The sequence below is a fragment of the Pogoniulus pusillus genome, chromosome 9, assembly GCF_015220805.1.
Source record: "Pogoniulus pusillus isolate bPogPus1 chromosome 9, bPogPus1.pri, whole genome shotgun sequence".
NCBI classification, from domain to species: Eukaryota; Metazoa; Chordata; class Aves; order Piciformes; family Lybiidae; genus Pogoniulus; species Pogoniulus pusillus.
Genome location: NC_087272.1, coordinates 19,952,840 through 19,970,377, shown reverse-complemented (window position 1 = coordinate 19,970,377; position 17,538 = coordinate 19,952,840). Strand labels below are relative to the sequence as shown.

The 17,538-nt window shown below is 39.2% G+C and overlaps 1 protein-coding gene across 7 annotated transcripts in view; it reads right to left on the bottom strand.

The window, feature by feature from the left end:
* TLL1 (tolloid like 1) overlaps positions 1 to 17,538 on the bottom strand; it is a 268,880-nt gene that overhangs the window by 105,348 nt on the left and 145,994 nt on the right. The gene's annotated exons all lie outside the window — the stretch shown is intronic.

Here is a 17,538-nt window from a genome sequence, read left to right as displayed (position 1 = left end):
TAAAACATAGTTGGGCCACTGTACAAGATATAAGCACAAATCTCAATTCCTTTTGCTGTAACAGATCATACCAATTATTAACAAAATACACTCTGGCCTTACATGCCTCTTCCATTTTCCAACAGAAATTGCCAGAGGCAAGACAATTTCCTCTCATATTCACCAATATTTTGCTTGGCTCCACATGAAAATCAAACATTAAAAAAACAAATAACCCCCCCCCCAAAAAAAAAAAAACCAACCCACACAACAACCACCAAAAAACACTTTCACATTTTTCTTCTAAAAAATTAATCCACTAAATATGTAAAGTGTTTTCCGTGTGTCATGGATGTAGCCAGCTAGAAAATGAGGCTATTTGGGGCACACAGACTAAATCTACACAAATTACATATTCAATATATCCATAAATATGTGCAAATTTCATAGAGATGTGTAAATTAGTGCAAAGAAGAGTTCCTAAGTGATAAAGGGCATACTAGCACTGTGCCTGAGCATATGCCAGAGAAGATGAGACAGCTGAAACAACCTTTAGGCCTATGTCCAAGGGCAGGTAGTGCAGACACAGCCATAATTGTTGGGCAGAGACAAAATTCACTAGCACAGGCACTGGCCACTCCACAACAGCTGGCCCCAGTATTCAAGGACACCACCAAAGAGATTCACAAAGATTTTACACTATTTCCCCTAAGTTTTTTTCTATTTTGCCACTTTATCCAACCCTGGAGACTGTCACCAAGAGAGCTCAGAGACACCATACTACCAACACCTTCCTGGTATGGCTGAAAAATCTTCTTGGTATCTGTGGACTACCTCTTACAGCTGAGACAACCAACCAACCTCTGCAAAAAGATGAAACACTAGTAGAAGTTTCATTATCTCTTGTGTGATTTCATTTATGGAGTACATCTGGAAAATGCAGTCCTTTTGCTACAGGTAAAAACCCCAGTTCACTTTTGGCTTTCTCTGAACTCCACATCTGCCTCTGTTGTCAGCTGTAGTCATGGACGTTCAGTTTGATCCCAGCTTTGGTGTCAACCTTCTGTAGCTCCTCAGTGTTAGCATATTTGGATAAAATATTTTCCATCATCTTTTTTTTTTTTGCTCTGACATACTCATTTAGTGTTTTACAATCAAACTCTCATTTACTTTAATTTATTGCCAGAGTAAAGAACTCACGAGTTTGGACTATTATTTATTTATTTATTTGACCTGATCTCTTCCCATACATGGGCAAGGCACTCTACAGATAAGCACATCAGACCCTACACAGGCCAAGGGGCTAGACAGTAACAGATTTTCTTGCTTTCACACTTGATTTCACACATGCAGCACATTTTCTTTCGTGACAGTATTTTGTGTCTCTAGGTAGTTAGAAGGGGTTTTTTTTTTTGTTGAACTAAATCTGATTCTCAAGCAGAGTTCAGAGCTGAGGAAGTCTGGAAGGAGGAAAGTCTGAGAAACTCTAAGAGGACGATGGAGCTTTGAGCCACTAGAGAAAAATTTCATGAACATTGGATAAATATCACACTTACAGAAGAACTAAAAGGAGGATAAAAAAAATACAAGAAACAGAAATCCAAGCCCTGGTCTAACTTGCATAATGCATCTTTCTAAAGAAACAAGCATTAAAAAAAACAGAAAAGCATAGCATTTATATGCAAGCTCCATTTACTTAATGAAACCAAACGAAGAGCTATCCACCACATATGATTTTCTTACTCAGAAACTTGTTGGCCTTTTCCTTAACGTTTTTCAGTCGATATAGCTGCTTTTATAACTAGCACCACTTGTAACACAGTTCTGCTCTGTATCACAGACATGAGGGCATATGCTGGATTTTCAGACAGCAGGGGAAGTAAAATTTTTTTTTAATAAAGTACACAGCAACAGTGACATCTTTCATAGAAGCTTGGTTTTCTACCTAGGATCAGTGCTGGAATGCTGCCACAAGAACTGTAAACGCCCTTTGTCCTTATAGGGCCAGATCGCCCAACACAGCTCCTAGCATAGTCTCTGGAAGAAATATTTTGTGTGCACCACAATTTCCATTTTTGTCAATAGCAACATATCAGCACATGCACTGAGTCACTGCAGATGATCTCTCAGGCCTAGCATCCATCCACACAAATGTAGCATTTGCCTGGTCAAAGTTTGCAAGAGATCTATTTTTTTTCTGATGGAGTGCAAGACAAGTTTTATCTGAAGCCCTCAGGTACTTCAGAAACAAAGCAATTATAAAGAGTTCCTATTTGCAATGGCATAAATAAAGTAGAATAAATAACTAGGGCAAGATTATACACAAATTATTTCACAGCAAAACCAGAGACATGGGAAGGCTGTTTTCCTTCCTCTGAGCTTTCAAATCTCATCCAAGAAAGGATCTTCTTCTCTACATTATTATTTTACAAACAATACTAAATTTCTTGGACTCAAAAGAGCCATAGCCCATAAGTTATAAATAGCTGCTGTCCAACCACAAAGTTAAAAATCACAAAAAAAAACCCCCAAAACCAGTGACATACTTTGCCACCTGCCTAATGATGTCTTAGCCTGGAGAAGAGGAGGCTCAGGAGTGATCTTATTACTGTCTACAACTACCTGAAGGGGCACTGTAGCCAGGTGGGGGGTGGCCTCTTCTCCCAGGCAACCAGCAATAGAACAAGGGGACACAGTCTCAAGTTGTGCCAGGGTAGGTATAAGCTGGATATTAGGAAGAAGTTCTTCACAGAGAGAGTGATTTCCCATTGGAATGGGCTGCCCAGGGAGGTGGTGGAGGCACCGTCCCTGGGGGTCTTCAAGAAAAAAATGGATGAGGCACTTAGTGCCATGGTCTAGTTGATTGGTTAGGGCTGGGTGATAGGTTGGACTGGATGATCTTGGAGGTCTCTTCCAACCTGGTTGATTGTATGATTCTATGATTCTAAAGCAGTATGACATATGTAAGCCTATAAGGATTTACACTGCAATTCAGAGACACACAGTATATTGCAAACACTGATACTGACCACCCCAAATTTCTATACTGAGTCAGAACAGAAGTACTTAGGACAGAAATTCATTAGCTCTAAGTAACAAAAAAAAAAAAAAAAAAAAAAAAAAAAAAAGAAGCAAAAGCCAAGTTCTGGCCGTGTAGAAGCCAGCTGCAAAATTTCTCCAAAGCTTTAAAGCCCAAAGTGAAAGTAATAAATGGACCTCTGACCAGAGCTGCTTTTTTCACCAGGCTATTTGTACAGTTTTACTACATTCAGATGTAATATAAGGCAGTTAGTTTTCACAAGTGCCTTCCACAAAAACATCTTTCTTTACTGGGAATAGTTCTTGCCCTCAGGAACTCCCCCAAAGAAAACAAACAGGACACAATTTCTATACCTTCTACAAAAACAAGAGAGGAAACAAATATTTTCTTTTCACTTCTCCTTCCCTGCAATCAGCATGGGAGAGCTCCCCTCTTGCTGGCTTCCCTACCTGACAGCGGTTCCTCACGGCAAAGCAGGTGCCAGATTGATCACCAGCTTTTACTATCACATTCACAGGCAGTGGTCCTTAAGGACTTACTGATGAGCAGCAATGGTAAGCACCTGTCTGAAATACTCTCTTTATAACATGACCAACTTTGTGAACAGAGAAGATGACACAGTAGGGGTATGCAACTGATTTTTGTGACAAAGTGCTCATCAAGTGCTGCCAAGTTTAACTCGAACAATGTTGTGTCAAATCTCAAAACAAGTTTCCCCTTTGATAAAGGACCAATTTTCCCCTCCCACTTTTGAAAAACGTGACAGGGGCAGCATCTCAGCCAGCCTCCATATACTGGATAACCTCAACTCCAAAACGGACAAGGAAAGAAAGGTTCTTTAGGCAGCAAGGGAGAGGTGGGCAGAGAGCAAAATAGATTGCACAGGCTAAGAGGCTAATGGCAGTAGGTGGCAGGTCTGAAAGCTGTTGAGTGCTGATGCAGTACCCCCACCTGCACTCCTGCTCAGCCTGTCAGGAGTTACAGGACGAGAATTTTCTTCCAGCACCTGTCCCAGGCACACCGGAGCAGAGTCACCCAGGAGAGTAGTAACCAGCTGCCTTCAACTCTAGATCGCTGGGAAACATTCAATGCTGACTTGGGCAGATTTTGGGGGGGGTAAAAAATGAAATATGTAAATTATCTTCTCCACAGATTTTGTCTGCAATGATCACTATGCCTGGAAACACTCTAAATGCCTAATTTGATAATATATATTAGTAAATATAATGGGGTTTAAGTTGGAAATGTTTGGGTTTTTTTTTAGGTTCCCTAGAACTTTGTCTCCACTAGAGGCAGCTTACTACTGCATTCTAATTAATCTAATGATCAAAGGAAAACATTTTTATATTCACGTCTGTTTTTGAAAGTGAAATTTTATCCTCTGTATCAGATTCTGCTGTACATCTCTCTAGTTTATGCATCAGACAGAAAAGACAAAAAAGTCCTAGTAAACTTTTTGAATGGTTGTTTGAAAGGGGGAAAAAAGCCTACTTGTGTGGATGGCATACTTCCTTAAATAATAAAGAGACTTTTCATTTTTGACAAATCATTCTTTTCAAGAAGCTTTGCCACTATTAAAGTTATTTAAAAGCTTTTACGGCACTCTGTATGCCAGCATTCCATATGACAAAAAACCTTCACAAACTCAATGGAAATCTGCCATAAACGTCGGTGCTAAGCAGACATTGGACTATTACTTTTTTCCCTACAATTAAGTACATTCTCAGTATGTCAGAATGTTTTACCTGCTCTTGTAACGTACAAATATGTGAAAACCCTGAATGAACCAATTCATTATGCACCTATTCTCTACTAAGGTTCTTCCCTATTCTTCTTCTGTTCTTCACCTTCTGAATCTTCCAGTTAAGCTTTGTATTTATTCAGACAAGCTGTCTCCTACAAGTAGTGATTGTATGGGTTTAACTATGGCAGTGATGGTTTGGGTGTTCCTCCCCCCATCACACTTTAGAAAATCACCCAGACTAGACTCAGCTGGCTCTGGAAATATGAATGAAGCTTATATTTACAGCTAGCACAATGTACAAGCAGATATTTACAGTATATACAGCTATACACAGAAATATACAAGGTAAAAAGGTAATACAGAAACACAACTCCCCTCCCAGAAACCTGAGTCCCCAGGAGGGGCTCTCAACCTCCCCTTCACCTTCCCCCTACCCCTTCCCCCTACCCCTCTCAACCTTACCCCAGTCCCAAGGAAGAATGGAGGTTCGGCCAAAGGGTTAGGAAGCAAAGTGGATTAGTCACAAAATGGAGGGTGAGGTTAGAGAGATGCAGCCCAGCCAGCAGCCCAAGCAAGAGTGGTTATCTAATGTTTTTATTTCTTGTTCCTATACATCTCAGCAAGCATGGGAGCCAAGTAGACATCACCATTGTTTTCTCTCCACAGCCTGTAATCTAGTTCTCACCAAAACGTTCTAGCCTACTTCAAACTAGCACAATGACATAACACCTTTCAGTACACAAGCACTACATGACTACAATTACATTTTCACCAGCAAGACAAAGGAAAATTTGATTGTGCTTTCTGTAAAATTCACAAATAAGAGGTAGGGAAAAAAAAGGGGGAAATAAAAAACAAAACTGAAAGTTAAATATATAAGTGAACTCACAGTCATGTATATATGTGTTTTCATGCAGTGTGCTACTTAACGGCTTCATCAGCTGAAAGCAAATGATTATTCAACATCAATAACCCTTACTATGAGTTGTGAATTAAAAAAAATTAAAAGTGCTTCAAATAACAGGGTGAGTGTGAAATTACTGAAAAATTAACAAAATTAGAGCTTTTAAATATAATTTCCAGTGTGTTCATAAGCACTTCATAACATTTGTTCTACAAATAAAAGGACTTTAATTTGAAAGCTTCATCAGATGAAACAAATATTTTCCTTAACCCTAGTGACATATTTAATTTCACAGATCTGTTGGTTTGAGGGGGTTTTAAGTAATGTATACAGCTTTAGGTTAAATCATTGGACACCTGTGAGGAAGAACAAAGGAATACTCAAAGCTGCAGGGAATTGCCACATTCTCCATTTTAGCTATGAGATAAACTACAAAAAGATTCTGACCGAGATGTAGAAGAACACCTGCATCCAACCTTGTACTCACAGAAAAATCAGTGAGCTTTTCACTTACTTGCAACAGATGATGCTGAATTGGGGCCTGAAAAGAAACTGCAGAATAAAAGAGCAGATGGAAACCCCAGAAGAGCAGATGAAGAACTGCCAAGAGTGACTGAGGTGAAACAGAGCCAAATATTTTTATCAGCTCCTAAAACAAGACATTCTTGGTAGTGAGATCAGAAGCTGAGCAATCACACCAAATTATGCTTCAACCTGAGATGAAAATTTGAATTTTGCTCCTCCAGCCAGTGAAAACAAGAAAATAAAACAGTAACATCATTGGAACTTTCTAAATATATCCAACAAAACCAGAGACAACCTTTTAACTTACAAGCTTTGAAAGGGAAGCCCACTGGAAAACAAATAAAACCCACAAAAAAAACCCCAACCCAACGACAGCAACTGGACAGAAAGGGAAGATGCCACACAGCAATTTTGTTTCATGGAGATGTGTGGCTTGTAAGATGAAAGTTACTTATCTCATTGTTTTATGGAGTGCTCGTTCTACTGATGGAAGGCAAAGGTCAAACCTCCACTAAAACAAGCTTAGTTGATTATTCAGAAGTCAGGGTTCAAGTTTTTATTGCTGGGGTTTCTATTAACAAGCCTGTGTCTTAGGTGAACTGCAAGGTGATGCCCAGTTCCAGATTAATGGTGCACAACAGCCTGATTCCAAGAGGGCCACTCCTGGGAAAGTTATCTGTGGTGGCCTGAAAGGGCAGTAAAAGTTTTCAGGGCCTGCTCAGCAATGAGTGTGCCTAGTTGGAGGGGGAAAAAACAATGCACAAAAAGAAAACACCTCACACCAAATTTTCATTTACTATACAAAAATAAAAGATTGAGTTGTGACAATTTCCCCCTGAAAGGGGAAGGGACAGAAATCCCAGTATTCATTAAAGAACTTGGCTGAGTATTTTAGCAGGCAGATCTAAAAAGGCTCTGTACTCAGACAAAGGCGGTTTTAATTTATTAAGCCAACAACAGATCTACATGTTGCCCCAACTGGGAACAAGGAGAACCAGTATGGAAGATGAGATATACATCTTTGAAAGTGAGGAACAATAACACTCCCTCTTGAACCCCAAGCTATCTGAAAAAATGATGAAACTGTCAGGAAGGATCAGCACACATTAGAGTAAGGCATTTGTTAGCAACAAAACCAGTCCCTGACAGTCAAAAATAAGTATCAGCTATCTCAGGGACCATTTAATTAGGCTATAATTTTAGTTTCTCTAGGAATTACCCTACAGCTGAACAGCAAAGGCGTTGGGGTTTTCTTCCTCCTCTCTATCCAGTTCTTTGCCATCCTACAGATGCTCCCAATGTGCTGCTCAGTCCTTACTGCTCTCTCTATGCTCAAGTGTTGAGTCTGAACAGCACAAATTGTCTTCCCATGGTGCCAAACATTTGGAGTCTCCCACAAGCCTCAGCTCTACAATGCTTTCTTCTTAGTCTGCCCTAAGCACTGCTTATCACGGAACCAGAGTCCCCAGAGAACCAACATTTGCATTGGGTGCTGCACAGGCAGCACAGGCATTTTGCTTGCTGCTGTTGACAGCCAAGAGCCATGTGGTAAGATCTAAGGGTAAGACTCTAGATGACAGATATGACACAGAAACAACCAGCTGTTACACTGGTTTGTGCTACATGATACAAAGCAACTGGAAATGTTTTCTTAGCCATGCACAGAAAGCACAATCGGTGAGGATGATTTCTGGGCAGCCCAAAGCGAATAGTTAACACCTGAGCACACACAAGAGTTTGCTGAAAGTGACCACGATTATGTGGCTGTCTGCCACTTTAAAGCAGAAGCAAAAGAGGCTGTCTTTTTCAGCAAAACAGTTTAAGAGGCTGTCCTTTATAAAAGTGTACAAAATGTAAGCAGTATGCCTTGGAAAAATCAGGACAAAAATACATACACATCAAGCAGCTGCAAAATCTGAACTGGTGATTACAACTTTGGGCAGACAATTCGAGACAGACATATTCCTCCTGATAAATGAAAGTGTGGGTTTGAAGGCATCTGTATATTGTGCTTCACTGGAGAATTTGTTTTCATTCTCCCACAGAACAGCCCATCAATGCGTTAGCTGAACAGTAACTTTTTTCTTAGTTCTATTACTAGATGAACGTGTTTTAGGCTTGGATAAGACATGGCTGACAGCTCATTTTTTCCTTGCAGTCAACTTGATCTCATCCAAATCATTAGTGTAACAGAGTTCCAAGACAGATTTTCCAGTGACTGTTAAGTCACTTCCCACTGATTTAAGCGAGGACAAAACTCAGCCCTTAAGTAACAGAAGACATGCTAATTGGCATGGCTACTGAGTATAGCAAGTTTATTTTCTTTCTATGAGAAACAGGCATGGAGCAATGTATTCAGGAACCCAAGCAATTTATGTAATTCCCTTGTTACTTTTATCAACATTTTCGCTGCGTACTTGCAGTTCACTTCAGTATCGCTAATTCTGGTTACAAAATGAGCTCCTATACTCCAAATGTATTTCTGATAGCAGAGTAACTGGATAGAAATAAAGACTTTATTTCCAGGAAAAAAATATGCATGCTTTTAAATTGACTCATCTTCAAACAAAAGTCTCCCTCTCGAGGCAAATTTTCCTACTCTTATTTTAATATTAGCCTGGTTTTGAAAACCAGCGAGGTGGCTGGCAAGTAATTCTGCAAGATTTTATCTAGAATAAATAATGACCACAATTTCTCATTTTGCATTTATATTACCAAATTCCATACAAGACAAGTTCGTGTACTTCTTCAGATTGTGGTTTATCTATGGAATCGTTTGTGTCAACACATGTCATGCTGTATGTCCCAGCACCCTCTGTTTTAACGCATTTCATGGGGCTCACTGAAAGAGACTGAAGCCTTGCTTTGTAACCACGTATGTTCATTTCAATAGGATAAATGCAGCAGACATTTTATAGCCAAAACTTGCAAATGCTTTAGTACAATAACATACCTTCAGTTTAGGCTGATGATCTAAAAAAAAAATTATATAATCGATGTCTGGAACAAAAATTCTACAGTTGCATGGTTTGTTACTACTCTGTTAACGTCTCTCTTGAACAGAAACTTGACACTCCAGTCAGGGTAAACTTCCACTGATCTCACTCAGGCACTCATCCTTAGGAATATTTTTATCTCAGTTACAATTGTACCAGTCTGAGATGTGCTGACAAGCTTTCCTCACAGACGTGTCACTGGGTGCATCAATAAATGTAACATTTTATTACTTCTAATACATTTTAAAATATTTTAAAAATCAAACTCAATCAATCCATAGGTCAGTCAACACACATATGCACTACTCCCTCTTAAAAACTTGTAGTGTGTCTACTAAATACCTACTTCCTCCCATACAAATGCGAGAAAGTCAGCATGAACATACTTTGTGCAGGCATGCTTTACTTTCAGTGATTAAGTCACTTCTCTGAAAAAAATAAAACACAAACTCAGGAAAAGTAAAACTCTCTGGAGTAAACTACAGGTGTGTTACAATATCATTAGACAAATATAACACAGTGAATACAGATATTAACCAGCTAAATAGTATGATGATATGCAGTGCTGGTAAAGCCCAATAGGCCTAACATCGCTTACATTGCTGAATTCTAAACATCTGATCATGGACCCAAATACCTTTTCAAAAGTAAGGACAAAAATAATCATGGAATTTGCCCTGTTTGTTCATACATTAAGCAGAATTTGTTAGCTTGGTTTTACTTCCAGAAAGAATATTTAACTGCTGAATTTGATCCTTCTAAAGATTATTCTTGCTTCCACATGAAGTAAAGCATGAATAATACGGGTACTATGAGTTTGTACACCTTCACTGAATATACTTGAAGGTAAAATTTTGTGTGCTATCCAATCACTTGTTTTTACTTAGTAAAAGTATATCTTCATGCCTACTACAAAAAGCATAATTATTCTTCCCTGAGTAGTTCTAACTAAATTATGCACTACTAGCTTTCAAATTTTTTTTCTGTTGTTGTGTCTGATTAAAGGATATATGAAAACTGAACAGAAATACTTGAGTCTGTAATGGTTTATTACTCAAACTTACTGTCTAATTATACAAGTATCTTTAACGTTCAGTTGTTGCATATCTCATTCTCACACACACACACACTTAAAAACGTACACATCTGTGTTATATACAAAAATATATTTACACTGTCCTGTGCACCATTTAATGTTTCCTCTCCTTGGAGTAAAAAAAAAAAAATATTCTTATAAAGGAGGTATACTATTCTTTTGATTTATTGTGTGGACCTACATGACCTGAAATTCTCAACTTCAGATGCTGCCAATACAGCCAAATTAGTAACACATATCAACATTTCCCCACCGTATTGTCTAAAATCCTGCTTTTTATGCCATGTGCACAAAGAATCATCTCACCAGTGTCCCTCTGAGAAGTGCAACAAGTGCAAGAATATCTACTCTTTCCTCTGAATGAAGAGGAAGTATGGGAAAGGACAGCTGGGAGAGAACTGATCATTAAAGGCCAAGATAAAGGGCAATGTGGTATTGCTGTGGAGGGGAAGCAATGGAAATATATGAGATCTCCCAACTTTCAGCTTTCAAAATTAGGACCTTAATACAAAAAAATCTGCTACATAAAACAGCAGTCTCTACCATCCTCCTGTAACCAGTTCTTCAAAATGCCATCCGTGCTGTCTTCCTTTGTACCAAGGCTCAAAATGCACAGGTATCAACATGGGGAGCACTGCTTGTCAGTTATTATCAGGAAATGCTTAGTGCCCTTGCAAAAGAGACTGAAGACAAACCAAAGGACCAGATCAGCGTAAGTCAGCAGCCTTGCTTCACAGAAAGCAACAGTGACCTTGACATCATGCCTATATAGCACGATTGCATCCACGCAAGTGAAGAAGTTGACAGCTCTTCAGTGCCAGAAGTCCTGTTTCACCTCCTCTTTTCTGACAGCACTCCATGGAAGTCACATCAATTAAGTCTACACAAAATTCTAGAAAGCCTGAACAAAGTATACACATCAAAGTTCACGTGACAAACAACCAAGGGAATAAAACCAAACCACAAGACAAGGTGATCAGTACTTTTTTGTACACCAAAAGTGTTAAGTCTTTTCTGAACTCTTCCATGTATTCCCAAAAGTTTCAGTTAGACAGCTGCTTGAGAATGATGACACATACAGAATAATGATGACCTTTGAAAGATGACACATTCAGAGGACTAACTATGGGGAGTGTTTCCCATTTCCAGAGAATTAAGAACATTTTTCCTCTTGGATGCATATGGGAAAATAAGCCAAAATTTATTAAATACTGTCTTAATATCTCTTCTGTTATAGAGAAAGGCTATTGGGAAATGGGTGTACGTGTTGCCAAGTTTCCTTTGAGTCAGCTGTGAGTTTCTCACTCGCCAAAGTTAGTTAAAATAGAAAGTATAGACACTAATAGCAACAATTGAACCAAACGTTGGGTGATGTGACTTAAATTTAAATTGGAGCTAAGAAAGGATTATGAACATTTTGGGGTATAATATGTATGACAGAGGAAATGGACAAATAAAAAAGACCAAAAAAAGTAAGACCCTCTTCTGTACATAGAAGACAACAGATGCATCATCTACTGAACCAGAAGTTAATAGGATGTCTGTGAGTTATGTTTCATTCTTTAAGAGGCTTTATTACCCTATTTCTGTATTCTACAATAAAGCTATATTTAGAACTTCAATATGTACACTAATTTACAGAACAGTAGGGTTTTGATCATGTACTCCAATCCCCATGTTAACGAGGGCATGCCTAGAACAGGTCGCACAGGAGCTCATCCAAGCAGGTTTTGAAAAGTCTCCAGAGAAGGAGACACCACAACCTCACTGGACAGCCTGTTCCAGTGCTCTGTCACCCTCAAAAGAAGACAGAAGTTACTCTTTAAGCTCGAGTGAAACTTTCTCTGTTCTAATTTGTAACAATTTTTCTTACCCTACACTGGGCACCACTGAAAAAAAAAACAATCCCTATCCTCACGATCTCCACCCTTTAAATATTTATATACATCTATAAGATCTCCTCTCAGTCTTCTCTTTTCCAGGCTATGCAGTCCCAGATCTCTTGGCCTCTCATAACAGATATGCTCCAGTCCTTTAATCATATTCATGGCCTTCAACTGGATGAGAGTCTAGTCCCTGTCCCTCTTGAACTGGGATAAAACTTTTTTGGGGAAAAAAGGCAGAGAAATAGTTATCTAAATGAACACATATTTAAAAGTATTTCTACTTTAAGCAAGTCTTTCATACTTCTTGTAAGGCATGCTTCGCTATTTTCACTGTAGTAAAATCATTTACCCATTATGAAACTTATAATTCAGGTCATTAACATCCCTTAATTCACAGGGAAGTTTACATTAATAAACATCTCTGTCATTAAAAAAAAAATGAAAAAAGAAGTGTACAAAGGACACTTAAAGCATTATGGCATTGTTGAGAAGGTAGGGTCTGTCATGCTACTATAGGCTTCCTAAAATTCACTGAATTGACCCCTAGGAACTGCAGCAAATACCCTCCAGACTCAGGAGGGAGCTGTGGGATTTGCTCCTCAAGACGGTGTGGCATGCAGCCAAAGGAGTCATTTAGCAGAGTTTTTGGCCAAGCAGGAAAGTGTTCCATTTCTTCTGCCATTCATTGAGACTCACAAGGAAACTGAGACAGGAAGTCAGGCTTCCAGATAATAGGAGTGTTCCTAATGATGTCCTTTGGCTCACGGCACAGAACAGTTCCCCTATGCTCACCCTTGCTGTTACAAAGTCTCCTCTCTATATAATTTCCTACTAGAAGAGGAAGAACAACAAAAGCTGTTCAAATGAGTTTTCCTTTTTATCCAATTCAAATGGCCCAGTTGAACTGCGTGGATTATCTGCTTCTGTACTGTGTGTGAACAGCAACTAATTTTTAACAGCCATTTATGCCTCAAAATTAATCTGGCATAATGCCACTTTAGAAATACCTTTTCATTGCAATATATATATACATATATATATAAAAACATCACAAAACATGAGAATAAACAAGTTCCACCTCAACTTCCTGGTTACCTCTTGCCTCCAGTAAGTCTCAGTAAGTCTCAGTAAAATGGCCCTAAATACAGTTTTTCCTCAGGTTCAAATCCTGACCTCATTAAGGATGTCATCATGCCATTCATCTTTTCAGAAGTAGCAAGACATCCCAAGAGGAACTGCAGTGTGGGTGAAGAATTCAGCCTTGTACGTTGCAGCATACAAACATAGTGCATTTAGCATTCCTGCATCACTGTGCCAGGACACACAAATCAAATAAAAAATGAAAGCACTACTTTATTATCACAGAAAAAAAACCAACAAACCAAGACACAACCAAACACTAACAAGCAAAAAACAACAAAACCCTACAGCACCAAAACAAAGCCACCTGATTGGTTGCTGTGGGTACCTGATCTGGGCATAGGTCACTCCGGTACAGTCCATGATGTGGCCCACGTAACACAAGCCAGGGCCAGCCACACATCATTAATGCAGACTCTTCCACACCCCACCTTAGGGATCTGTGTATTGCATATCAGGGTGAGGCAGGGTTACTATAGCTATGATGGTTCAAAGAGATGAAACTCAAAGTCTGCAAGGAAGGTAACTATCTTTTCTTGGACGTATCTTACAAAAAGAAGTCTAGCAACCTTTCAGACACACAACCTTTTAAGCCATGGTATTTTATCAGACAGATGAACCACAGAACAACTCACAGCAGTGTGTGAAAACAAAAACACCAAAAATCTGTGCACCCATATTTAACTGAATGGCATGTCAGAACAAAATACCAGTAAGAATTCTGATATGTATGTCACTATTTTAATTAAAAGTTGCTACCTTAGCAGCAGCTAAATACAGTGAGCAGCCTGATCTGCAATTAGAATGCACTCTCAAAAGTTTCTGCTGGGAATTACCTATCTACAACTGGAGAGGGCTCATCACTAGATTATTCACCTCTAGTTCATATTTCAGTTTTTACCCAGTCACTTGGCTCCCCCTGGTAAATAATGCATGTGGCACTTTGTGACACCGCTTTATCCTCTATGACTTCTTGAAGCACCTATCCAATCCCAAATACCCATAACCTGCAACTCTTAAGACAACAAACAGGAAGAAAAAAAATTAATCCAAAACTGATTATGAGAGAAAAAGAAGGAAAGGTGTAGTATGTGTTCTCCTAGGGAGACTTGCTCCTGCACTGACAGAGCTGCAGGGCTCCTTTCCAGTGGTCAGTCAGCTGTACAAAGGGTTTATCTTGATACTAGAACAGCAATAAAAAATAAACAGCATAAGAATTTGCTAGCACATAAGAATGGAGATGTTAATGTGTCTCTTTAGCACATGCAAGTTGAGTTCTTTGATCATTTCTGTCATACATCATCCACTTGTCTAATAAGACCTAGGACATTTTTTGTCAATGAATACAAGCCATTGCACGTAAAAACAAGGATCAAATAAATATTTTTTTCTCTACAAAAGTACTAGGCATTATTATTTATTCTAACTGTGTTTATTTTTTTTTCCTTAGGTTGTTCTTCAGCCTGAACTTATTCATCATTAGCAATGGCAAATAAAATAAATACATTTGTAATCAGATGCTTCTAAATAATTTAAGAAACCTTTGACTTCTTACCCAACTCGGGGCCTAGAATGACTATATCAATGAATCAGCACATACACATTATATGTAACAGAATGCTGTACCTCACTCTAAATCAAACAGACATTTTTTTTCTTTAATCTCATAAAAATAGCCATGAAAAAATAATTTTGTCCAAGGTAGAAAATATTGTCATGCCTTTAGCTGGCTATACACATTATTGACTTAAATCATCATAGCATAGCTTGTATTTCTCAGTTTAGTTCTAGCTGCCTCTAGATCTGTGTATCTCCATAAACAGTTACTAATCAAGCACAGAGGTATCTCCACATTTGGCTCTCTTTCATCGTGCAAAACAAAGCACATGGTATAAATTCTTTTCATCCAGGTTTCACTTCTGTAGACACACTGCAATACATTAATACAGCAACTCATACTTAATTCAGTTTCTCCCAATGTAAAGGTATTATGAATTAAAACATCCAAAAGACCTGAACTATGTTTCTGTATTTTCACCTGCATTTCATGTGTGGAAGGATTTCACCCTGAAGAATGCAAGCAGATGACTGACAAAAACCGGAATCCCTTATCCAGTAGATAGCTACACTATCTACTCTCCACTGCTCCTTCTATCAGGGATCAAAAGATCTACAGAATGTAGAACAAGAATCTTTTTTGTGATGGACAAACATCTTTCTCCTTCTTTTTCCTGTGAAATAACTCCAGAAAATTCTGTAACTAAAGCCAAGTAAAGGACTTTTAATCTTCAAATAAGAATCCTCAAGTCAAATCTAGACTTATTTATCTCCTGTTCTCACCCAGACCATCATTAAATTACAGAAGAAGAGGCCTCAAAGATCATCCAGTCCAACCTTTGATCCAGCACTGAAGGGTCAACGCTAAAGTACACGTGCCTAATTGCCTGGTCCACACACCTCTTGAATACACGCAGGGACGCTGACTCCACTACTGCCCTGGGCAGACTGCTCCAACGCTTGGTAACGCTTTCAGCAAAGAATTATTTTCTAATATCCAGCCTAAGCCTCCCCTGGTGCAACTTGTAACCATTTCCTCTAGTTCTGTCACTTGTCATCAAGGAGAAGAGGCTGGCCACCTCCTCGCACCAACCTCCCTTCAGGTAGTTGTAGAGAGCAATAAGGTCTCTCATCAGCCTCCTCTTCTCTAGACTGAATGACCCCATTGCCCTCAGTTGCTCCTCATAGGTCATGTGCTCCAGGCCCAACACACTGAAGAAACACGAGAAAAAAGTGGAAACCTGTAAAACTCAGAAGTAACAAACTACATGGTTGAACGCTGAGTTAGGCTACGTCATAAGGACAGTTAGGTCTATACTGCAACTTACAGTTTATGCAATCTCAACTGTATTTAGCTGGGGGGGGAGGGGGGGTGGTGGTGTAGAACTACACTTTCTGCTCTAGTTTTGTTTTACCATCTTATTTCAACAGAGATATTAATACATCTGTTCCTCTTAGCTTTCTATGACTTTTTTGCTTCTAGCAGCCTCTAGGACAGGAAGTATTTTAATGTGGGGGTATTGCAAATTACTTTTAGTGCTTGTCACACCAACAGTACATGATTTTGATGATATTATTACAAGTTACATTGACACCAGCTTCACATGACTACTGTACTTTATAACAAATGGCTTGTTATCTTTGACTTCACATCTCGTAAGATTACACAGATGCAGAACTGTATATACAACTGCAAACAGCCTTTTCACCAGCATCTTTAACCATTAATCAGGTTTAACAAATAATAAAGTATTCACTTATGACAAGAAGAAAACCATCTCTAAAGGCTGAGAAATTATTGCAGAAATCTAAATCCAGTCTTATCCTGAGGCTTCCTATGAGAGGAAGAAAAAAAAATCAGACACTCTTGCAAGTGACTGGAATTTTTTCTTTCACATTGCAGTCCAGCAAGAAAGAACCTGCAAACACAAGGTCACAGAATGCAAGATTTCATGATACTCTTGTGTCAATGATGACAACTACAGCAACTGGAGCAAAAATATGCCTTCATTAATGTGCCTGAAAAGCATGTGAGCACATGTATACAAGCATGCCTTAGCTCAAGCACACAGGAGCAAATTAGTCAGCTCCTTACTCTGTTACACATTCACCTATAAATATTATTTTCCAAGTAACTGCAAACATTCTCATTGAGTTCAGCAGGCTCTAGATCAGGTTTAACACACAGATTAAGGTGTTTTCCCAGTGTAGGGGAAAAAAGAGGTGTCAACATGACATGTACATACATCTTTAAAGTTCTTTTGTATACACTTCTACAGGCACCTGTGACACTTGCTTGGGTAATAAGCTGAGCACATGCACACGCGTTTAAAGATAAGCATGCATACAATTGCTCCACTGGACTCATCATGAGAATCTACGTACATTAGGTAAATGCAGTTTTCTTCTGGTGGCCAAGAGAGCCAGTGGCATCCTGGCCTGAGCTAGCTGGCAGCTGAGCTGGCCAAGCCACTCTCCATCATTTTCCAGCAGTCCTGGCTCACCGGAGAGGTCCCAGGAGACTGGAAAATGGCCAACGTGGTCCCCATCCACAAGAAGGGTCGGATGGAGGAATCTGGGAACTACAGACCCGTCAGCCTGACCTCAGTGCCAGGGAAACTGATGGAGCAGGTTCTCTTGGGGCCAATAACTGCGCACCTGAGGGATGGCA